This window comes from Pleurodeles waltl, chromosome 6 (assembly GCF_031143425.1).
Source record: "Pleurodeles waltl isolate 20211129_DDA chromosome 6, aPleWal1.hap1.20221129, whole genome shotgun sequence".
In the NCBI taxonomy this organism is placed as follows: Eukaryota; Metazoa; Chordata; class Amphibia; order Caudata; family Salamandridae; genus Pleurodeles; species Pleurodeles waltl.
The window spans coordinates 1,251,191,424-1,251,217,038 of NC_090445.1; positions in this window are offsets into that span (position 1 = coordinate 1,251,191,424).

Sequence of the window (25,615 nt, forward strand, 5' to 3'; positions counted from 1 at the left end):
CCTTCCCCTTGGGCCAGGGTGTCCAGATATCAGGCCAGCACCTCAGCCACCAAGTCGGTGTCCGCTGTGGTACCTGCAACTCCCAGAGGATCAAAGGGGGCACCCGTCAGGCCAGGCAGTGTGCTACCGACTCCTGCAAAGGAACAACCCATTCCGCCACCTGCCAAGGTGAAGAAGGGGCCAAAATGCAGCACGGCCAGGGAGCACGACCCACCCAGCAAGGCCTCCTCCAAAGCTCCAGCTGCCAGTGTCAAGGTCCCAGCAGCATCTGCCAAGGTGAGGAAGGGGCAGAAAAGACAAGGTAAGGCACTTCAGGCCTCAGAGTCTCTAGGTGAGGGCCTGCTGCCCACCATCAGAACCTACAACCCTGCCACCTGTACCGCGGCAAGCACCGCAACAAGCACCGCCGCAAGCACCATCACCAGTACCACCACCTGCCCGCCACTGCCACAACTGTCAGCAGCAGCATCCCCAGTGGGCAGCCGTCCAAGGCTGCAGGAGACAAGCTGGTGCCTCCCTCCACCACTATCAGCACCTGCACCACGGCCAGCACCTCCAGCATCCCTGCTGCAGGCACCGCCACCTGCCCCGCCGCTGCCACAACAACTGTCAGCAGCAGCATCCCCAGTGGGCAGCTGCCCGAGGCTGCAGGACATGGCATGGAGCCTCCCACCACCACTGGAAGCACCCCCCAGCACCGGCACTACCACCAGTTTGCAGCCTTAGTTGCCGCAGGATGGAGTTTGGCCCTGCCTCCATGGAGAATCATGCTACCTGTTCCTAGCAAATCTCGTGCCTCAGACACCCAGGTGAGGGAATGTGAACTGTCACACCCTAAGTGCTGCATCACTGGGCACAAATCCCTCTCCACAACCAGTGGAGAAATGCATCCACTCCCCCTATCCTTGGCAGGATGAAGCAGACTGGGCACAAAGCCCCCTCCAGAACCAGTGGAGAAAGGCATCCACTCCCCCATCTTTGGCAGGATGAAGCAGACTGGGCACAAAGCCCCCCAGAATCAGTAGAGAAAGGCATCCACTTACCCTATCTTTGGCAGGATGAAACAGACTGCGCACAAAGCCTCCTCCAGAACCAGTGGAGAAAGGCATCCACTCACCCTATCCTTGGCAGGATGAAGCAGACTGGGCACAAAGTCCCCTCCAGAACCAGTGGATAAAGGCATCCACTCACCCTGTCCTTGGCAGGATGAAGCAGACTAGGCACAAGGGCCCCCCCAGAACCAGTGGAGATGCCACCCCCTTGAGAGACTGTTTCCTTGCACTCCCCAGGACCAAGCAGTGGGCAAACCACCCACTAGAGAGACTGTGTCTTTGCACTCCCCAGGACCAAGCAGTGGGCAACCCACCCACTAGAGAGACTGTGGCTTTGCACTCTGCAGGACATCGCTATGGGCATGGAGCCTCCTCCAGGAGCAGTAGCGTAGTACCATCTTCTGGCTGAGGTGCCCCCCCTCCCCATCCCCCTGAGGTGCCTGTGTTTTTGCGACCTGATGCCCCTGCAGTGTTCTCTCCGTATTGAGGCAGGAGTCAAGTGTGGGATTGGCCCATGATTTTTGGCCCAGTGGGCCACGGACATTTGCAAAGGACAGTGTACGGCCTTCTGTACATATTGTAAATATTTGTATATACTGTTTTTCTATTCGTTAAATATATCTGCCTATTTCTAATATATCACTGATTTAACTCATTTCCTTTTGTCCTTGTGTTGTTCCAGGGGGGTAATGGGGTGTAAATGTAATGTTGAGGTATGTGTTTGTGTGTATGGTGTTGTGGGTGGGGGTGTTGCATGTTGTGTGTGTGTGTCACTATCTTTTTCCTCCCCCCTTCCCTGTGTGCTAGGTGCAGTACTCACCGTGGTCGTCACCGTCGCCTCCTTTGATATTCCTTGTGTATGAGGCGGTAGACCATCATCGGCAGGACCTGCAACTCGGGCTCCATAGCGTCCTGGTTCTTCGTTGATTGTCGGAGGGTGAATGGTTTCTGTGCTTTTCATGGCATTGGTACCGCCCCGGAAAAGCTGGCGGATTGGCGGGTTTTAATAGGGCGGGCGGTACATTGTCTTCCGCCTGTCTGTTGGCGGTGACTGCCACGGTGTTTGTTGCTACACCCGGTGGTCTTCGGAGTATTAAAGTGGCTGTCTGTGTTGGCCGTTCCCGCCGTGGTCGTGATCCCATTTTTTTTACTGCCGGCCTGTTAGCAGTATTACCGCCGCTTTAACACCGACCGCCAGGGTTGTAATGAGGGCCTTAATCTTCTTCTGTTAGTTCCTGATTTAGAATGTGGCATATGGAATACTCTGTCGCAAGTGTGACGGATATCCCATCCACCGTGTTACGGCCCCCATAGGATATAATGGGATCGTAATACGGCAGCCGGGACATCCATCACTTTTGTGATGGAGTTACCCCCCTCCACTAAATCAAGACCTTAATCTTTTGTCTTTACTGTTAAGGAGAAATGTTCAGTCAGCTTTTGAAAACTCACAGAAAATCTGTGATTGCCATATCCTTTGCATATTTTCCTCTGTGGGCTATGAGAATAGCCTAGAGACCAATATATAGTTAATGCTGGATATGACACCCCTGTATTGACTCTAGCTCATCCAGCTCATAATGTAGTATACGGTTGGTGAAGTAGACCGTACAGAGAGGCCTGAGCCTAGTTGTCTGAGACACTAAGGGACATATTTATGAAAAATTACACACAACTGCGCTAGCACACCTCTGTGCCATTTTTTTTAAAGCAAGCTAGCGTCACCCCTTAGACTCATCCATGCGCAATCCTTATGAAATGATGTAGGATGACGCTAAGGAATTGTTAGTGTGAAAAAAATGGCGCTAATATCTGTGACATACCATAAGGAAAAATGACGTTAATGCTGCAAAAGTGACGCTAGACCATTTTGCAGCAGGTGAATATGTCACAGAAGGGTAAGCACCATTTTTTACAACATTAGCGTCAAAACAAAATGAACAAGCATGAAAGAGTGCAATTGCAAGAGAAGGTGGAATCATCAGGCCAGGAGAGACCCCGGGGAGACCCCAGTCACTCAAGTACCCACCAGGAGAGGCCAGAAACTTCCCAGGAGAAGGAGAAGTGAAAGCGCAAGTGTCGCTTTAGTGAGGAGGAGCATGACATCCTGGTCAGAGACGTGACGGAGCACCAACACCAGCACTTCATAACCTCCAAATTGCCAGTTGGAAAGAGGGATGTAATATGGCAGGCAATAGTGGACAACATTGACAGTGTCGCATAGGTGAAGAGGACTGTCACTGAGTGCAAGAAGCACTGGTACAATTACAAGTGCAGGACTAAGGAAAAACTTGCCAGGAACCATAAGGCAGCACTGCAGACTGGAGGTGGAAGTCCTGCACCACAGAAGGACCTGGATGAGATGGAGGAGATGGTTGCATCGGTCATGACGGAAGAGCTGGTCACTGGAATTGCAGGACAGCTCAGACGACCAGGATCCATGCAAATGGAGGGTAAGTTGCATGGGGGGACATCTGGAACTCCACTAATAGCAGAAGAGGGAGGCTCATAGGACACATTCAATACATGCTAAGGGATTGCATCGGGACACATAGGCCTTGAACCAAGATGCACCTTACCCACCCAAGCCACACATGTACTGACGCTTAGTTGTGCTATGCACTCCAACATTTACACAACGTCAACATAGGCCACTCACTATGGCTATCCTCCACCATGCAAATATACACCACATTGCCTGTTAAGCAAATACTGTGGCTGTGCTATTATAACACCCATTGCATATAGTCAAAGCCCCTGTACCAACAATTCATAGACATCAGAGACTAGGACGGAAATCAATACCACCCCAGGAGTGGTGTCAGGGTGGTGTCTCTGGCCAAAATGCTTTTCTTTCTCATTGACACATTACCTTTACTCCTATGTGCTGTATCTTGCAGCACACTTAGAAATGCCATCTCGCAAAAATAGCTTGTACATGTGCAGAAATGGACACCTCCCTACACATGAACAAATCATCCCTTTAAGGCAGGCACCCCGTCATCATGCTGCAACAAAGCCTGTGTTGGTGCAGGGAGAACAAATCTGTGCAGGGCCAAGATCAACCAGTTTCCTTCATCAGCAGGCGACTACTCCCCAGAGAGAAAAGATAGAGTGCCATTGAGAGGGAGGCCTTTGCTGTGATCTGGTCCCTGAAGAAGTTGAGGCCATACCTGTTTGGCACTCACTTCCGTGTACAAACTGACCACAGACCTCTCAGATGGTTGATGCAAATGAGGGGGGAGAACCCAAAACTATTAAGGTGGTCCATTTCCCTACAGGGGGTAGAGTTCACAGTGGAGCACAGACCTGTGACTGCCCATGCCAATGCAGATGGTTTTTCCAGGTTTTTCCACCTAGCTGATGAGGACTACGAAGGTGTAGGGTAGTACCCATTACCTGTCATCAGGGGGCAGTGTAGGAAAGTACTACTTTTTGACCTCGTCACCCCCAAAACCTTTGGACAGATACTGGTGGTTACTGACTCTTGGCTGTGCCCTGGGTACTGCTTACCAATCCCAGGGCCAGTGCTCTGTTTAAAGTGGATATCCAAATTAGGCTAATTATAATTGGCAAAATTAACCTACCTATAAGTCCCTAGCATATGGTAGGGCATGTAGGTTTAGGGACCGTAGTATAGGTGGTGCCCCCGTAGATGCACTGCTGAGGTGCCCAGTGTCATTTTAAAGGCAGGTCTCCCTTGCTGGCTGCTTTTGAATGCAAGTCACATGCAAATTCGACTTTGGAATTAAAAGTAGCTCCAAATTATTAAACTACCTTATTTTTGCATATAAGTCACCCCTAAGGTGTGCCCTATGTGCCCCTAGGGCTGTGTGTCATGTAACTATAAGCAGGGACCTTATACAAATAGGTTTATAAGATCTGGTGAGGTAAAACTGTCAAATTTGTGTTTCCCTCATTGTAGTGAATGGCCTCCATTGGCTAGAATGGGGAGACTTTCTTTTAAGTTTAAAAGTCCCCTTAAGTAAAAGTAAAAGTAAAAGATAACTCAAGTTTGGTATCAACTCAATTGTTATAATAAAACCCACAACTTCCAGTTGTTGGATTTAATATAACTTGTTCAGGTAAAGAGTTTTAAACTTTACCTGAAAAGTTGCCTGTTCTGCTGTGCAGTGTTTCTGCTGCTTTGCTCTGATTGGCCAGCCCCTGGAAATGTGCCTTCTTCACCTAAGCACTGTTGATTTGGCTGCAGTGTGCTGTCATCTCTTTCATACCAATTGGCAATTTTTTAATTCCTCACTAATGCACACTACTCCTAACCATGTTCTCATGAGATGTCCTTTAAACCTGGACTCTGATTGTGCTACATATGGCTAATGTTCTCTCATGGGGTCTATGAATTGGACATTGTATACAATTCACAAATACAATTGCACCTGTAAATAAAGCAACTTGTACACATGTAGCATTTCTATGTTTACTGTGATCCATCTACCCAGCTAAAATATAGCATTGTGTCAATCCATGTCAATGTATACAGAATATCAGTACATGAGTGTATGACTGTCAGACACAAAGCCACACACTAGGATCCTAACATGAGAAAGGTGAATGATGGTGTTGTCGGCTACAAACAACTTACTGAGTATTCAATATAAATTTTGAACAGATATCCTTTGAAGTAGACTACGGCATGTATGGCTCTGAACCAATTCAATAGTAATTTACCCAGATGGGAGTACCAGTATAACTTATTTGTGTGGTACAGGAGAAGCTAACTTTATCAGTAATAACCACCTGTCAGTGTTGCAGGATACAGTTCTGCTTTTTGCCTGTTGTCAGATGTGCCCACTTGCCAACAATGAAATTGCAGAACCCCACCAATGACAAGTGAAGTACCATATTTACCTGTCTAAGATAAATTATACATGCACATTGTGAATGGCTGCAACACTGGATGGCAAATGTATGCACTAGTAGACGGTATATAGCAGCCAATCTGACAGCTCCTTGCTCATAGGGGATGCAGATGGTAAACCTTGGAAATCAAGACAGTAAGCATACCCTAGGCCTGTCTCCCAACTTTGCCAGTGCACTCATGAGAACCCCCAGACACTCAATCAACTTACAAAATTATTAGGCTAAGAAAAGCAAGATTTATTGTAAAACCATATACCAGAAACTAATCTTAAATCTACCCTACGCTAAACTAACTTATACTAACTAAACGTAAATAACAACTACACCTATCTAACCTATTTTGACCTCATCCTACACATGTAACACTAAACTTTAAACACTGGCTGCCCCACCCCCCTTAAGAGACAAGATACAAGTAGGACAACATAAACTAGACTATACATATACTAAACTAACCTATAGCCTAAACAAATATATATATTTTTGGTATCTTTTATTTATATATTTTTTATTTTTTATACACAAATACCCCAACATGAACGCCCACCCAGCCCTTCAACAATAAAAAAGGAAAACCCACCCCCCACTATACTTAACCCAACCTAACCTTCACTAATCTAATAATAACAATCTGAAACCCAATCTAAAACTATGTACAACAGTAAAAGGGAGGGGAAGAAACTGAAAGGTTGTAGAACACTGTAAGTTCTTTTATTTGTTTTCTTCAATGTCTTCATGATGTATTGCTACACCCTCTGGTTCTCAGCACTCTCCTCCTCCAATTTGTCAAGTCTGGCTAGCACCAACTGCAGCAAGGGGCTTTACTGGTGCCTGGCTCATGACTGGTGCAGCTGACGTGGAGGGCCTGGTCCGGCTGTTGCCCACTGCACCCCTGATGTTTTTGCTCCAGTGTCCTTTTGTGGCTGTGGCTGCTGTGGAGGTCCACCATGTGCAAATGCACCCCATTCCCCAGATGCCTTCTCACTGCAAGACATCCTTCCAATTGGGTGGTATCCTGCTTCAAACTTCATTATGTTGCGGTATTGTTTGGCCCTCTTGAGAAAAGCACGCCTCTGGTCTTGTGTCATATCGGCAGCTGAAAAATGAGTAGAAACAAGCATCAGTTTCATCATACCGTGGCAGTTGTACAGACATATTATGTACACTGCAAATGCACCTAGGACTATTTCCTACCAGCCATCAACAGTATCATGTACATGTCACTAGGGTGACAGCTATCCATTGTTAACAATGCCCAGAGCTGATTGGACAAAATTGTCCATGATCAACAGTTGTGTCATCAAACTTGTGAGGATCACATGCCTCAACAAGCCTGGATTTCTAGTGTCCCTGTGCATAAGGGGGGCTGTGCATGTAGTCCATCACCTCAACACCCCTGGTGAAACATCAAGGCTTGCCCAGTCATCATGGATGTAAGGTGGGGGCCATATGATATGGGGTCTGCTAACTTCCCACCGGCTTTTCTAAGGTTTGTTAAATCATTATTCGTGTATCCTGGTGTAAGACCTGGCCTGAGCATAATTTACAAGGGGGCACGCCATTGCCCATGATGCACCCACATAATCAAATGATGCAATAGCCACAGAAAGTTTGGCCAAAGCCTGAATTGCACATCAAAGTTATCTACACATGACAGAACTGAAGCCCCCTACCTTGTGCTATGTTGTGTTATATGTGCTACAAGAAACAGACATGGTGGCTATATGGGTGCACTTAGGCCCACAGTGAGTTTGGTATTGCACTGGGTGCAGAAACAGTATCCTGATACATTGTACATCATTTGCACATGCATGTCAGACATCATTGAAGTACCAGGTACGCACATAGCATTCGAATCATATGTATATGTGATGTGATCTATATCACTCACAATATCATGGTGGCAGGTCCATGTTGTGAAAACTGCTGAGATCTGGCATGGAACGAATCATAGACTTTTCCCGCAACCATCTGCAGCTGAGTTGTCTACTAATTGTGTACACTACTGACTGTTGTGCAGCACAATATGCTCTTCTTGCAGTCCTACAGCCTCATTATTTCTGAAGGGTACTGAGGTACCTGTGGTGCATGTGTCTCCTTCATAAGCCCCCTAGAGACCTCTGAAGATATAACCCAAATCTGTACCATCTTGTCAGTAAGTGACAGCTAAGTGTGGCACACAGTGCTGACTGTAGTGCTGTGACAAAATGGTTGTCAACAGGCATGCTATGCATATTAACCGCTGCCCTGACACCTATCATGGTAGACATCAATGAATAAGTGGCCAGCCATTACAATTCCTATTACACACAATTACGTGCCAGCACACGTTGCTCCTTGAGCTACAAGCAAGCCATTCGGATTGCACAACATTCCAACAGACATGATGTCACCATCCATGCTCCAATGATATCATATCATTGGTCAGGTGAAACCATATTTCATAGTATTCCACACTTCAGAATGATTCACACCAAACCCTGGATTGGCACACTTGAAGCACAAGATGACACTTACTGGCTGCATGGAGGTCTTCAAATCAGACCACCTCACCTACAGTGTAGGGTGGAGGTCCTACTGCAAGACATGAACAGAAAACACTGCTTAGTATATTTTGTACATATCAGTTAATGGAAGAAATTGTTCAACGTCAACTTCTTAGGCTGAGTGAGCAAGTCACCCTAGCTGACAAACATCTATGATCAGTCAATCAAACACAATCTCAGACAATGTATACCCACTCACCTACAAACCATCACTGTCCCTGACACTCCTTTGGTGCTTCTCACTGCGCGATGTATACATGGCATTGTCATGCAGGTGTCTGTTAGCTCTACACCTCCATGACCATATGGACTTGATACTGTGTACTGCATCTGAGGGGCATGCCATGGTTGTTGCAGTGGCTATTCCATTGTGACCCCCATAGTATTTGAGCCTGCTCCAGATGTTATAGACATTTACCTCATTGTCACAGCAAACTGACAAACTACTGCCAAGGGGTTGCGTATGTATTCCAGAGTGTTGAGGTATGCCGTGATACACCCTGGTGTGAAGTAAGTAATATGCATGTGCCATCACAAGGCACACACACAATCAATAATGCTATGGGAGTTTACTCATGTGAAAATAGCTGTACCTACCTGCACATTGTATGAAAGTACCATCTTACTTGGCATGTTAACCCCATTTTTACCTATATGTCAGTATGTTTTTGCCTGTCTCACTGGGATCCTGCTGGTCAGGACCCCAGTACTCATAATTTATGGCCTAATGTGAATGCCTGTTTAGTGCCTAACTGTGTCACTGAGGCTCTGCTAACCAGAACCTCAGTGCTTATGTTCTCTCTGCTTTTAAATTTGTCACTGTAGGCCAGTGACTTTATTTACCAATTTCAATTGGCATACCAGATGCCCTTATAAAAGTCCCTAGTAAATGGTACCTAGGTACCCAAGGCATTGGGGTTCCAGGAGATCCATATGGGCTGCAGCATTTCTTTTGCCACCCGTAGGGAGCTCAGACAAACCTTTACACAGGACTGCCATTGTAGCCTGCTTGAAATAACGCACACGTTATTTCACAGCTATTTTCACTGCACCTAAGTAACTTATAAGTCACCTATATGTCTAATCTTCACTTGCTGAAGGTTTGGTACAAAGTTACTAAGTGTGAGGGCACTCTTGCACTAGCAAAGGTGCCCCCACGTAGTTCAGGGCCATTTCCCCTGGATGCCATTACAGGCGTGCACTACATATAGGTCAATACCTGTATGTAGCTTCACAATGGTAACTCCGAATATGGCCATGTAACATGTCTAAGATCATGGAATTGTCGCCCCATTCCAAATCTGGTATTAGGGAGCCAATTCCATGCATCCTGGGGGCTCCACCATGGTCCCCAGTACTGCCAAACCAGCTCTCTGAGGCTTGCACTGCAGCTACAGCTGCTGCCACCTCACAGACAGGGTTCTACCCTCCTGGGGTCTGGGCAGCCCAGTCCCAGGAAAGCAGAACAAAGCATTTCCTCTGAGAGCAGGATGTTATACCCTCTCCTTTTGGAAATAGGTGTTACAGTCTGGGGAGAGGGAGCCTCCCCCAGCCTCTGAAACTGCTTTGAAGGGCACAGATGGTGCCCTCCTTGCATAAGCCAGTCTACACCAGTTCAGGGACCCCTTGTCCCCTGCTCTGGCTCGAAACTGGACAAAGGAAAGGGGAGTGACCACTCCCCTGTCCATTACCACCATGGGGGTGGTGCCCAGATCTCCTCTACTGTGTCCCAGACTTCAGCCATCTTGCTTTGCAAGGTGTCGGGGCACTCTTGAGGCCTCTGAGTGGCCAGTGCCAGCAGGTGATGTCAGAGACCCTCCTGATAGGTCCTTAGCTGATAAGGTAGCCAATCCCCCTCTCAGGGTTACTTAGGGTCTCTCCTGTGGGTTCTCTTCAGATTCTGCTTGCAAGTTTCCTTCAGGAATCTTCTGCAACAACTTCAGACTCTTCTGACCTCGGATGAACCGCAGCCTGCTCCAAGAAACGCTGTAACTGTAACAAAGTGTCTACATGAGGCACTTTTCTTCAGCAACCGCAGCTCCAAGTCAGCAACTGCAACAGTTTCCATGGTGTGCATGTTCTGGGGACTCCCTGACTTCATCCTGCACCAGAAGGACTGAAGAAATCTCCTGCTGAGTGGCGGAGTCACTCCCCTGCTCCAATCAGGGACCTTCCAAGACGATGACTGGTACCCTGGGACTCCTCTCACAGCGACGAGCGTGCTCCCAAGGACACCGAGGGTGGACATCATTGACATAGACTATCCTGAGGTCCTGTTGACGCAATTTGGAGGAGGTAAGACTTTGCCTTCCCTGAGAGCGACTGTACCCCTGTATACTGCATCTTCTTCACCTCTTGAGGCCTCTATGCACTCTTTGCAAAATTCCTTCATGCACAGCCTGGCCCAGGTCCCCAGCACTCCATCTTGTGATGCTAAACTCACTGAGTTGTTCTCCGGCGGTGTGGGACCTTCTTTTGTTGTGCTGCATCGACTGCATTTTGCACCTCCTTTGTACCCGGATCCAGCAGCTCCTGGGAGTGCTGTCTGGCATCCTGAGGGCTCTCTAAAGTGCTGAGAGCCCCCTCTTCTTCCTCACACAGAGTTGAGGCCCCCAGGTCCCTCCTGAGTCCATCCAGTGCCATTTTGATGCAAAATACACTTTTGTTGTAGCCAAGGCTTGTTGGCGACTTCCAACACAAATCTCTTCTGCAATGATCTTCACACCATGGGACATCTTTTGCATCATGCAGGAACCCACTGGCATCTTCCTAGGGTGCATTCCTGCTGTCTTCGACTAACCAGGGACTCTTCCTTTGCACCCTCTTCTGGGTTGGCAGGGGCTCCTGCCCTACCTGGAACGTATTTCAACTTCTGGATTTGGTCCCCTTCCTTTGCAGGTCTTCAGGTCCAGGAATCCGGCAGTTGTTCTTTGCAGACTAGGTTGACTGCTGCAAAATCCCAATCACGAGGTGTAGTGTGTCCTAAGGAAACTTTAGTACTTTACTCCAGCTTTTCTGGGCTCTGGGGTGGGGTAATTTACTTACCTTTACTGTATTCTTACTCTCCCAGCGATTCTGCACACACTACACTTATCTAGGGGGTAATTTGTGAATCGCATTCCACTTTCTTAGTATATGGTTTGTATTTCCACTAGACCCCTAATTTTGGTGTCTAGTGTATATATTGTGTATAATACTTACCTCCAGAAGGAGTATTGTCTCTAAGATATTTTTGGTACTGTGTCACCCAAGTAAATACCTTTATTTTTGGTAACACTGAGTATTGTCTTTACTTGTGTATAAGTACTGTGTAACTATAAGTGGTATTGCATGAGCTTTGCATGTCTCCTAGTTCAGCCTAAGCTGCTCTGCTATAGCTACCCCCATTAGCCTAAGCTGCTAGAACACTACTACTTCACTAATAAGGGATAACTGGACCTGGTATAAGGTGTAGGTACCCAAGGTACCCACTACAAGCCAGGCCAGCCTCCCACACACATGGACTGATTAAAATCATGGATGCATCGCCAATAGTGTGTAGTCAGCCGCTGTTGGCATGGTATACCATTATTTGTCCAGGCTGGGATGGGAACATGAGCCTATACATATGCCTCAACACAGACACACTTGCTATGTGGTCCAAGGATGCATTTGTTGGTGCATGTTACTGAGTAATGTGCCAGTGATGGAGCACATGCAGGGCAGCCCCATACTGTCAGTGAGTAGCAGCAGCCCTGTGGAACTGACTCAGCACAAGTGTGTGTGGTAACAGACATAGTAAAGGGGGTATGTGATACACAATGTACAGGAAGAGGAAAGTGCTAGTAGTCTGGACCCAGTGCATGGTCAAGCTCCCTTGCATAGCCTTAGCCAATAACACAAAGGGGCCAATAGGACAACAATGGTGCAGCATCAATTGCATCGATACATTCCTTGTGGCCCTCAGTGCACCCCTTACCCCTACCATGTGTGTACCTAATGAGAATTGAGGCACAGCATGATGCAGGTAAGGTCTAACTGCATCTATTTATGTGTAGGTAAATTATATAGCCAGTAGGAGCTACAACACAACAGATCATCACGACTTCAGCTGAGTACATGGGGGCCCATCACAAACATTTATGTGTCCACATAACACACCTGCTCTCAGCAGCTGTTCAGAGTGCATGGAATATAGAATTTAGGTATTTCTCATTTTTCCCTCTGGCTCATACATTTGCCTCCCAAACAGGTTTTGGGACCCCTGTCCATACATGATGCATTGCACAAGCTAAAGTTTGTGCTGCTCAATACCAAGTTGCCATATGAATGTATCACAACACTGTAATGGTTGTGCAGGGAAAACGGTACAGCTGCCTGCCTTAGCTTCATTATTTGAACATTTGAATTGCAGGCCTAAGGTGGCGCTGGGGCTCTTCATATAGGTAGCATACGACATGTCCAAATCCAGTGGTATCTCCTAGCTTCCAATACATGATTTGTAACAGACACTTTGTACACATGTACAGTGCAGGCTTTGGGAGGGGGCACAGCTATTTTCACATGGGTCCATCGGTGCGGTGCATGTAAGTTCAGGTATGTCCTCTATATTCCTGCCGAGTCCTACTATGGTATCCATGATTTTTACAGATTTTTACAAACTCTGCACCATGGTGGAACATTTCTGGTATATGGAACAGACCTGGTGGTGTTAGGGGGCACTAGGGACGCATGTAAGGTGGAACTGGAGTAGGTGCTGCCCCATTTCTCATCATTCTGCCCCATGGTTTTTAATGGCAGGTTATTTTGTATTCGTATGTCTGTGACACAATGCAGCAGACAGGTGTATGTGCACACTACAGGTATGTCCAGTATGTGTAGATGATATGTAGTTGGCTATGGCACCACTTGAGTGGTATTTGATTTAGGTTCTGCCAGAGGCTTGCACATCATGATTTACGTGGGACTCGGCCTATGTGCGACTTTCTTCAAATGGCCATGGCATATGCCATTGACATGGCTGGGCTATTCTTTGTTTGTTGTAATGTGTGTGTGATCTGTATTTAGTTGTCAACCTCTGGACACATAGGGGGTGATTCTAACCCTGGCGGTCGGTGTTAAAGCGGCGGCCAACCCGCCAACAGGCTGGCGGTCAAAACAATGGAATTCTGACCCTGGCGGGAACCGCCAACACAGACAGCCACTTTAACACTCCGACCGCCACGGCGGTACAAACAAACAGCGCGGCGGTCACCGCCAACAGCCAGGCGGCAGACAATGTACCGCCCACACTATCACAACTCACCAATCCGCCACCTTTTCCGGGGCGGGAGCACCGCCGATAAAAACACGGCGGAAACAGACTACGAACGGGAAAACGCACACCACTACGCACTCCAGGAGGAAGGAGGACAGCATGGAACCCGAATTAAACATCCTACCTGCTCTCGTCTACCTTCTCATGTACGAAGTCCGGCGCAGACGACAACAGTGAGTACTGCACCTACGACACACGGGAGGGGGGAGGACGAAAGGTTACGGGCACACACATATGCGACCCCCCCCCAACTATGTACACACCAATGCAGAGCAACAAGTCACAGTGACACCACCCAAACACCCCTGAAAAATGCTATGACATAATCAAATTTGGAATAAATATTTATGTACCAAAAAGTTCCTGAAAATTATCGCACAACCATGAAAGATATTTACAAGAAAACAAATGATATACACATCAGTGTATAACTGAAGTAACAAGTCCTGCACATCCTACGAATTCATCATGTCCGTGGGCCAAAGTTTTGAGAAACAAGGGCAAAGCCCACACAGGAGACCTGAGTCCTTTGGAGAGAACACTGCAGGGGCATCAGATGTAAAAACTACAGGCACCTCAGGGGGAAGGGAAGGGGGGGCACCACAGCCACATGAGTCCACGACGCCAGATCCACGAGGAGCCACCATGCCCACTGTACCATCCTGGGGAGTGCAAAGCCACAGTCTCTCAATGTCTCTACAGTGGGTGGGCTGCCCACTGTACCATCCTGGGGAGTGCAAAGCCACAGTCTCTCAATGTCTCTACAGTGGGTGGGCTGCCCACTGTACCATCCTGGGGAGTGCAAAGCCACAGTCTCTCAATGTCTCTACAGTGGGTGGGCTGCCCACTGTACCATCCTGGGGAGTGCAAAGCCACAGTCCATCAGGTGGATGACAGTCTCCACTGGTCAAGGAGGAGGCATGGTGGGCACAGTGAACCATAAACAGTGCTTGAGACGGCGGTGCCCAGCGGAGCGGTGCTTGAGATGAAGGGCCCAGCGGAGCGGTGCTTGAGACGGCGGGGCCCAGCGGAGCGGTGCTTGAGATGAAGGGCCCAGCGGAGCGGTGCTTGAGACGGCGGTGCCCAGCGGAGCGGTGCTTGAGATGAAGGGCCCAGCGGAGCGGTGCTTGAGACGGCGGTGCCCAGCGGAGCGGTGCTTGAGATGAAGGGCCCAGCGGAGCGGTGCTTGAGATGAAGGGCCCAGCGGAGCGGTGCTTGAGACGGCGGGGCCCAGCGGAGCGGTGCTTGAGATGAAGGGCCCAGCGGAGCGGTGCTTGAGACGGCGGTGCCCAGCGGAGCGGTGCTTGAGATGAAGGGCCCAGCGGAGCGGTGCTTGAGATGAAGGGCCCAGCGGAGCGGTGCTTGAGATGAAGGGCCCAGCGGAGCGGTGCTTGAGATGAAGGGCCCAGCGGAGCGGTTCTTGAGATGAAGGGCCCAGGGGAGTGGTGCTTGAGACGGCGGTGCCCAGCGGAGCGGTGCTTGAGATGAAGGGCCCAGCGGAGCGGTGCTTGAGACGGCGGGGCCCAGCGGAGCGGTGCTTGAGATGAAGGGCCCAGCGGAGCGGTGCTTGAGACGGCGGTGCCCAGCGGAGCGGTGCTTGAGATGAAGGGCCCAGCGGAGCGGTGCTTGAGACGGCGGTGCCCAGCGGAGCGGTGCTTGAGATGAAGGGCCCAGCGGAGCGGTGCTTGAGATGAAGGGCCCAGCGGAGCGGTGCTTGAGATGAAGAGCCCAGCGGAGCGGTGCTTGAGATGAAGGGCCCAGCGGAGCGGTGCTTGAGAAGAAGGGCCCAGCGGAGCGGTGCTTGAGATGAAGGGCCCAGCGGAGCGGTGCTTGAGACGGCTGTGCCCAGTGGAGCGGTGCTTGAGAAGAAGGGCCCAGCGGAGCGGTGCTTGAGATGAAGGGCCCAGCGGAGCGGTGCTTGAGATGAAGGGCCCAGCGGAGCGGTGCTTGAGATGAAGGGCCCAGCGGAGCGGTGCTTGAGACGGCGGTGCCCAGCGGAGCGGTGCTTGAGAAGAAGGGCCCAGCGGAGCGGTGCTTGAGAAGAAGGGCCCAGCGGAGCGGTGCTTGAGATGAAGGGCCCAGCGGAGCGGTGCTTGAGTTGAAGGGCCCAGCGGAGCGGTGCTTGAGACGGCGGTGCCCAGCGGAGCGGTGCTTGAGATGAAGGGCCCAGCGGAGCGGTGCTTGAGACGGCGGTGCCCAGCGGAGCGGTGCTTGAGATGAAGGGCCCAGCGGAGCGGTGCTTGAGATGAAGGGCCCAGCGGAGCGGTGCTTGAGATGAAGAGCCCAGCGGAGCGGTGCTTGAGATGAAGGGCCCAGCGGAGCGGTGCTTGAGAAGAAGGGCCCAGCGGAGCGGTGCTTGAGATGAAGGGCCCAGCGGAGCGGTGCTTGAGACGGCTGTGCCCAGTGGAGCGGTGCTTGAGAAGAAGGGCCCAGCGGAGCGGTGCTTGAGATGAAGGGCCCAGCGGAGCGGTGCTTGAGATGAAGGGCCCAGCGGAGCGGTGCTTGAGATGAAGGGCCCAGCGGAGCGGTGCTTGAGACGGCGGTGCCCAGCGGAGCGGTGCTTGAGAAGAAGGGCCCAGCGGAGCGGTGCTTGAGAAGAAGGGCCCAGCGGAGCGGTGCTTGAGAAGAAGGGCCCAGCGGAGCGGTGCTTGAGATGAAGGGCCCAGCGGAGCGGTGCTTGAGTTGAAGGGCCCAGCGGAGCGGTGCTTGAGACGGCGGTGCCCAGCGGAGCGGTGCTTGAGATGAAGGGCCCAGTGGAGCGGTGCTTGAGATGAAGGGCCCAGCGGAGCGGTGCTTGAGAAGAAGGGCCCAGCAGAGCGGTGCTTGAGATGAAGGGCCCAGCGGAGCGGTGCTTGAGACGGCTGTGCCCAGTGGAGCGGTGCTTGAGAAGAAGGGCCCAGCGGAGCGGTGCTTGAGATGAAGGGCCCAGCGGAGCGGTGCTTGAGATGAAGGGCCCAGCGGAGCGGTGCTTGAGATGAAGGGCCCAGCGGAGCGGTGCTTGAGACGGCGGTGCCCAGCGGAGCGGTGCTTGAGAAGAAGGGCCCAGCGGAGCGGTGCTTGAGAAGAAGGGCCCAGCGGAGCGGTGCTTGAGATGAAGGGCCCAGCGGAGCGGTGCTTGAGTTGAAGGGCCCAGCGGAGCGGTGCTTGAGACGGCGGTGCCCAGCGGAGCGGTGCTTGAGATGAAGGGCCCAGTGGAGCGGTGCTTGAGATGAAGGGCCCAGCGGAGCGGTGCTTGAGAAGAAGGGCCCAGCGGAGCGGTGCTTGAGATGAAGGGCCCAGCGGAGCGGTGCTTGAGACGGCGGTGCCCAGCGGAGCGTTGCTTGAGAAGAAGGGCCCAGCGGAGCGGTGCTTGAGAAGAAGGGCCCAGCGGAGCGGTGCTTGAGATGAAGGGCCCAGCGGAGCGGTGCTTGAGAAGAAGGGCCCAGCGGAGCGGTCCTTGAGATGGCAGGGCCCTCTTAAGCGGTGCCTATCTTCACGGCGGGGCCCTCTTCAGCGGTGCCTATCTTCACGGCGGGGCCCTCTTCAGCGGTGCCTATCTTCACGGCGGGGCCCTGTTCAGCGGTGCTCTTCTGCACGGCGGGCCCTCTTCAGCGGTGCTCTTCTGCACGGCGGGGCCCTGTTCAGCGGTGCCTATCTTCACGGCGGGGCCCTGTTCAGCGGTGCTCTTCTGCACCGCGGGCCCTGTTCAGCGGTGCTCTTCTGCACGGCGGGGCCCTGTTCAGCGGTGCCTATCTTCACGGCGGGGCCCTGTTCAGCGGTGCTCTTCTGCACGGCGGGGCCCTGTTCAGCGGTGCTCTTCTGCACCGCGGGCCCTGTTCAGCGGTGCTCCTCTCCACGGCGGGCCCTGTTCAGCGGTGCTCTTCTCCACGGCGGGCCCTGTTCAGCGGTGCTCCTCTCCACGGCGGGCCCTGTTCAGCGGTGCTCTCCTGCACCGCGGGCCCTGTTCAGCGGTGCTCTTCTCCACGGCGGGCCCTGTTCAGCGGTGCTCATCCAGCAGGTCAAGGGAGCCAGACCTGGCCTGGACTCCCTGCTCAGTCGCCCTCGGACCGTGACGTTTCTGGACCCTTCGGGGACGGACTCCTGGCCTCTTTAGTGTCCTCCTTCCCAGCTGGGATGTGACATGTGGGGTCCACCTTCTCCGCGCTCCTGCTGCCCTTCCGCTCCTTTGATGGGGCTCTCGGGCCCTTGCCTCCCCTAGATGGTGTGGCTGGTGAAGTGGCCGCACATTGCTCCTTGGGGGCAGCCCTGTCAGTCCTCGCACGGCGGCCCTTGTTTTTGCGGGTCCTCTTGCCGGGGGGGGGCTGGACGTGTCCTTGCTGCTGATCGATGTGTCAGTGCTGGCAAAGGGTGGACTCCAGATCCCATGCACAACAGTGACACTCGAAGCTGGGCTGGTGGTGGCTGCGGTGCTCTTGGGACTCTTTGCAGATGGAGGGGGGAGCTCATCGGAGGGAAAGAGGTCAAGACTAGCCAGGAAAAGCTTTTTAGGTCCAATGTAAAGGGTAGGAGAAGTGGTGATGGGAGTGGAGGAAGAGGATGTGGTTGTAGGAGAGTCAGGTGTGCTGTCATTGGGTGAAGGTGCTGGTGCTGTAGGCTGACGTGAGGTGGATGGCTGTTGGGTGGGTGTCTGCCTGCGTTTGTGTGTCTTGGAAGAGGGGGTGACAGACACAGTGGGAGAGGACACAGGGGACGTGTACATGGCAGTGGGGGTGGTGACTGCACGAGTGTGGACTGTACTGGAGGGTGAGGTGGTGATGGAAGCACTGGCTGATGTTGGGGTGCATTCAGGTGTGAGTGTAGACGTCACAGGGAGGGAGGAGGGAGACGAGGAGGAGGGGGACACAGAGGTGGTTGTGACTGTTGGAATGTCTGCATCTGGGTGTTGCTTGGGTGAGTGTTTGTGGGATCTGTGGTGCTTGTGTCTGGATGAGCTGCTTTTGGGTGTTGAGGTGTGTGCAGGCTGGTCTGATGGTGTGGATGGGATAGGCTGAGGAACAGGAGACAGAGACAGGCAGGAGGCAGTAAGAAGAGGGAGGCTGGAAACAGGGACAATGGCTGCCGTCAGTGCTGAGGCCAGAGCAGTGAACGCTCGTTGATGGGCAGCCTGACCCGAATGAATGCCCTCCAGGTACGCATTGCTCTGTTGCACCTCCCTTTGCACACCCTGGATGGCATTCAAAAGGGTCGTCTGCCCAACAATGAGCGTCCTCACCAGGTCAATGAGCTCTGCACTGAGGGCAGCAGGGGCAACAGGGGCAGGGGCTGAGGTGCCTGGGGTGAAGGAGACGCGCGCCTTCCTGGGCGAGCGGGCACGGAGCATAGGCTGAGGGGCTGCTGGGAGGGCGGTGCTGGTGCGCTGGGTGGCGGCTGTACCTGTAGAGGCGGGGGGCCCGGATGTTGCCGCCACCGCTAGGGAGCTCCCATCCGAGGACGTGTCGCTGTCGCTGCTCTCACCAGCGGTCCCTGTCGTGGTGCTCCCCTCGCCCTCCGGATCACTGGTGCCCTCGGTGTCTGTTCCTGGGCCCACCGGGGCCTTGTGTCCTGCAGCTCCCTCGTGCTCCGATGCCAAATCTCCTCCGCCTGATGATGCTAATGCACACATGCACAAGAAGATGAAGAGAAAGGGTGGGGGGAGAAACAAGAAGACCAGGTTGAGTGCATGCAATGTCAACACCGTTGGCGGAGAGGACAGACACAGGAGCCTCATGCACTAAGCCGCGCATTCGGGGTACACTACTCAGTACTACTGACTAGGACAACAGGCCAAGAGACGTCAAACGCGCACATGGGTGATGCTGGACCATCAATGGCTGTACTTGTCACCCTACAGAGGTGGGGGCCGGGGGCACAGGGCCATGCCTAAGGGAGAGGACTACACTACAGAAAGCGCCCTGGCCTAATGTCACCCACAGCCCTCCTCCCCCACCCAGACGCCTCCACTGCGCAGAAAGATAGGAGAATGTGCTGATACTCACCCCCTTGTGTCTGCTGTGATGTCTTAAAGCGCCCATCCAATTCAGGGTAGGCCACCGCCAGGATCCGGGACATCAGGGGGGTCATGGTGCGACTGGCACCCCTCCTAGGTTGGGAGGCCATCCCCAGCAGTGTTTCTGCGGTCTTCCTTGTTCCGCGGCGGATGTCCTCCCACCTCTTGCGGCAGTGGGTGCCCCGTCTGTTGTGGACCCCCAAGTTCCGGACTTCCTTGGCGATGGCACGCCAAATCTCGATCTTCTGATGGGCGCTGACCTATTTGACATGTACAGGGTGGAAAGGAGGAAATCATCAATGACCTGCATGTTAGATGTGATTGGCCCCCCCCACCAACTTTGCCATATGGCACATGCTCTCATCTGTCGTGCGTTGCACTCCTCATTCGCCCCCCACCCCACCAACTTACATCCACCCCAATCCACACAGGCATAGCCCATTCCATGTGCACCCGGTGTACTCACTTGTTGGTCTGGAGGACCGTAGAGTAGCTCATACTGGGGGAGGACCCCATCCACGAGCTTCTCCAACTCTTCAGACGTGAAGGCAGGGGCCCTTTCCCCAGTCGCAGCAGCCATTGTCACTTCCAGACCGAGGTCACAGCAGCACTTGCAGTATAGGTCCTCTCCTGTGGATGATCAGGTCTCGAGTGATCAATCAGCTAGGAAATGGCGGTCACGCCCGCGGCGGTGCGTACCGCGGCGGTGCGTACCGCGACCGCCGGCGCACATCGTCATTGGCTCCTGAAACCCATAGGGTTCAATGTTAACCAATGCGGCTTTGCGCCGCGGTCTTCGACCGCCTACCGCCACGGTGTGCCCCGCCAGCGCATTGACCTCACATCCCATTGTCCCACTTCACAGGTCAGGCAGCCGCCATTTCAAGGGCCTACATGGCTTAATTTTGACTGCGACACACAGGCCTAGGCCTTGCATTGCCACACATACACGCCTTTCAACCCATTGCCATTCTTTAACTGTGCAAGCTGTCTGTACGTACCTGTGGTTTGCCTGACTCTGTGCTCCATGTTGTCCTTCCTAGGCACCGTCCGCTGGGACTTGCGAGGAGAAGGACGAATCCTCGCGTGTACCGACCGCTGGTGGACCTGTCGACAATGGAAGAACGCCATATAATACTTCGATACAGACTTGACCGAGCCACTATCCATGAACTGTGTGCCCAGCTGGAGCCAGCCCTGATGTCCCCCATCCGCCAACCCACAGGGATTCCCCCTCTGGTGCAGGTTTTGTCAGTCCTCCATTTTTTGGCAACTGGGTCATTCCAGACAACAGTGGCCATGTCATCTGGAATGTCTCAGCCTATGTTTTCTAAGATTTTGAGCAGAGTGTTGTCTGCCCTGATGAAACTCATGCGGAGCTACATCATTTTCCCAGAGGAGGGTGACTTGCCTACAGTGAAGGGTGATTTCTATGCCCTTGGACATATCCCCAACATCATTGGTGCCATTGATGGGACCCATGTGGCTTTGGTACCCCCAAAAGACGATGAGCAGGTGTACAGAAACAGAAAAAGTTATCATTCGATGAATGTCCAGGTGGTCTGTTTGGCTGACCAGTACATCTCCCATGTAAATGCCAAGTTCCCAGGGTCAGTGCATGACGCGTATGTTATGCGAAATAGCAGCATCCCCTATGTGATGGAGCAGCTACAGAGACAACGTGTGTGGCTAATAGGTGACTCTGGTTACCCCAACCTGCCTTGGCTACTGACCCCAGTGAGGAATCCCCGGACCAGGGCAGAGGAACGGTACAATGAGGCCCATGGGCGAACTAGGAGGATCATCGAAAGGACCTTTGGCCTCCTGAAGGCCAGGTTTAGGTGCCTGCATATGACAGGGGGATCCCTGATGTACTCACCAAAGAAGGTGTGCCACATCATCGTGGCCTGCTGTATGCTTCACAATCTGGCATTGCAACGTCAGGTTCCTTTCCTGCAGGAGGATGGTGCAGAAGGTGGTGTTGAAGCAGCTGTGGAGCCTGCGGAGAGTGAAGAGGAGGAAGACTCAGAGGACGACACAGACAACAGAGACAGAGTAATAGAACAGTATTTCCAGTAGCACACAGGTAATAATCACCCATGCCATTTTACATTTCCTGAAAGCCTCCTGCCTCTCAACTTTGTCGATTTCCCCCCAGAACTATAAACATGATGTTTGATTTTCCCTTCCCTTTTCTGTGCTGTATGAGCCACTGCGTGACCTCGGCTTGGTTGGCCCATGGACTAATGCTAAGTTACCTCGGTATGTGTAATTCACAATGTTAATAATACGTAATTGATATGTAATGTGTCATACATTTGTAAATAAGACAGGCTGAGTCCTGATTGATTTCAGTGCAATGTGTGATTTATTATTAGTGCATAGATATTGGTACATGATAGTGAAACAGTGATGGGTGGGGGTGGAGTAATGTCCATGGCAGAGTCCAGTTCTCAGTCTCACAGGTGCATTGTCCATATGCCTGTGGCAGGATGGAGCAGGGGCAGTTCAAGGTTTGACAGGGTGGCAATGTGGAACAGTGGGAGGACTTCAGGGGGTATGTGATGCTGGCGGGGGTCTTGACATCCTACTCTGTCGGTTTTTTTGATCTCAGGCTCCTTTTGCGGGGTGGTTGTTGTTCAGCAGGAGGTGGGGTTCTGGTGGGCTGTCGTTGTGGTGGGGCCTCCTGTCCACTAGCGCCGGCGGAGGTGGTAGGCTGTTCCTGTTCCTGGCTAGTGACAGGGGCCCTGTGTGATGCCACATGGTCCCGAAACGTGTCCTCTATACGGTTCAGGGCCTGGACTATGCTCCCCATAGCGGTTGAGATGTTGGTGAGTTGGTCGCTGAACCCCATGTAGCGTTGCTCCTGCTGTGCCTGGATCTCCTGGAACCTGGCCAGTACCGTCGCCATCGTCTCTTGTGAGTGGTGGTAGGCTGCCATGATGGTGGTGAGGGCCTCTTGGAGAGTGGGTTCCCTGGGCCTCTCCTCCCCCCCCTGTCGCACAGCAGCCCTCCGAGTTGCCCTGTTTCCCTGGGCCTCTGTCCCCTGGACGGTGTGCCCACTCCCACTGCCCCCAGGTCCCTGTTGTTGTTGGGTTGGTGGGTTACCCTGGGGGCCCTGTAGTGGTAGACACACCGCTGCTTGACCTGTCTTAGAGACAGAGGCATGGGCCCGCTGGGTGGGAGCTGTGCTGTTGTTCCCAGAGGGGGTTGGGTCTGCAGTGGCCTGTGTCTGGGTGAGGGGAACCGACTGCCCAGAGGTCCCCGATGGTCCAGGCTGGTCGTCAGGTTCCAGGTCGACAGAGCTGCTGTCATCACTAGGGGCCTGTTCCGGGGGTGGGATGGACATTTCTGGTCCCTCCTGACAGGTGTGTTGTCGTTCGGGTCCTGCATGGGGTAAGAGGGTATGGTTATTGTTTCTGTGTGTGCATTAGCTTGCGTTTTATGGGTGCCCTTGTCCCCCAGTGCTGGCATTCCCTTGGGGGAGGTGTTGTGAGGGTGTTTTGTGGGGGGGGGATGGGTATGTGCAGTGGTCATGCTTAGGTGATGGGTGTCCATAGTTTGGGGATGGCATGCAGGGGTTGGTGTTGGGTGGGTTGTGCTGGAGAGACATTCTCAGGGAGGATGTGTGCTGGGGGGTTGGGGGTGAGGGTGGGGGTTAGCATGCTGGGGGGGGGTGAAGTGGTTGGCCTTCTACTTACCAGAGTCCATTCCTCCGTGTACTCCAGCGAAGCCATCAGGATGCAGGATGTTTAGTACCTCTTGCTCCCATGTTGTGAATTTGGGTGGAGTGGGTGGGGGTCCCCCGCCAGTCTTCTGCACTGCGAAGTTGTGTCGCGAGACCATCGAGCGCACCTTCCCCCGTAGGTCGTTCCATCGTTTGCGGATGTCCTCTCGATTTCTGGGATGCTGTCCCACCGCGTTGACCCTGTCCACGATCCGCTGCCAGAGCTCCGCCTTCCTTGCTATGGTGGTGTGCTGAACCTGTGAGCCGAAGAGCCGGGGTTCCACTCTTATAATTTCCTCCACCATGACCCAGAGTTCTTGGTCCGAAAAGCGTGGGTGCCTTTGTGGTGCCATGGGGTGGTGTGTATGAGGTGTGGGGTGGTGTATGTGATGATGTGTGTGTTGGTGTGTGGTGCTTTGTGCTTCTATGTGGTGTGTGTGATGTTGTGGTGTGCCTCTGTGTGTCTGGCTATCTATTCTCTGATGTGTCTCTCTCTCCTTCGTCTCTGGTTTTTGTTGGTAGGGGTTTGTGGGTGATGTGGGTGTGTGTTTTATATGGTATTGGATGTGTGGGAGTGGTGTGTGTATTTGTTTCAGGTGTGTGCCTTTCAAATTGTCCAATGTGGTAGGGGTTTGTAAAGGTGTGTGTATTTTGACCGCAGCGGTGTGTACCGCCAATGGAATACCGCGGTTGAATGACCGCCGCGTGGATTTGCGGGTCATAATGGGATGGGCGTATTTCTGTTGGCGTGGCGGTGGAGGTTTGGTCTTCTCCAGTTTACCGCTGGCCGCTGATGTGGCGGACTGCAGTGGAGGGCGGATTTTTGGAGGTTTTACAGTTGTGGGTCAGAATGTCCGTGGCGGCTGACCGCGGCCGTGGCGGTATTGTGGCGGCCTTCTGACCGGCGGTAAGCGGCTTTTACCGCCGAGGTCAGAATGACCCCCATAGTGGTTTGTGAGCGGCCTCTGCATGCAAAGGGGACTTGGCTCTACCTGTCCACATGTGGTGTGCCAGTCAGGGTGTGGCAGTGTTATGTACATGTGGGTGTATGTGTTTGTGGCATGTTGCATATGTATTGTTGCCTGTACATCTATGTACCCCTACCCATCTGTATTTAGTGTGGGGTTTGTTTTATTTGTCCTAGATGGTTGGTGTGTTGTGTGTGTTATGATTGGTATGATGGCTTACCTGTAGAACATCGCTGGAACTGCTCGTTGATGGTCCAATGACAGAATATGTATGCATCATGGACGCTGCTGGGATATTTTGCTACGATGTTGGTAAAGAGCCATGGTGGTCCACAATGGCCACCATGTCCACAATGGCTTGCACCTAGATGGAATGGGTGTGCTTGCTGTTCCTATATAGGTGTTCTGTTGCTGCAGGTGGCACCAGTTGCACATGGGTGCAGTCCATTGCACCCAGCCCATGCAGGAACCGAGCAATTTGGTAGAAACCTTGCTTGGTCTCCTGCTGCAGATGCTGGGTGTTTGGAAAGCAGATATGGTGGGAAGTGTAGTGTATGTTAGCGTTAAGGACCGGGAAGGATGGCTTTGGACATACCGCCACTTGTGCACCCATTATTTTAAATGATCCAGATGACAGCACAGGGAGGACAGCGAGGAGTTTGGTCACTGATGAAATCATAGTGGGTGTTTGCACCCTTACTGTGATGTGTTGCGCAATGTGGTGCAGCAGGCGTACAATGGACCCCTGACTCATTTGGTACATCCCAACCACATCTTGTTCCCTGAGCCAAGGATGGTTATGCACTGTCTGAAGATCCTCTCCCCCTTCTGCACTGCCTTTGCAGCTTCTATGGTGGTGTTTGGGGTTGCTGCAGTTGTGGTGGAGGGACCTGCTGTCTTTGCTGACATCTGTGACGTGTACCAAGCTGGAGCAGTACCACTTCTATCTTCTTCTGGATGTTTCAAATGCTCCTTCTGTGTGTTTTCCCTGAGTGGTGGTGTATGGGTCTTAAAATGTAATGCCAATCGGACTTACTGCCAGTTTTTAGGTCTACTTCCTTGGCTTGTGTTGTTTTTGTGTTGGTAGGTAAATATGGCAACAGAGTGCTAGCATCATTTTTAGGAAGGGAACGCCTACCTTGCATCTCACTGTCGCAAT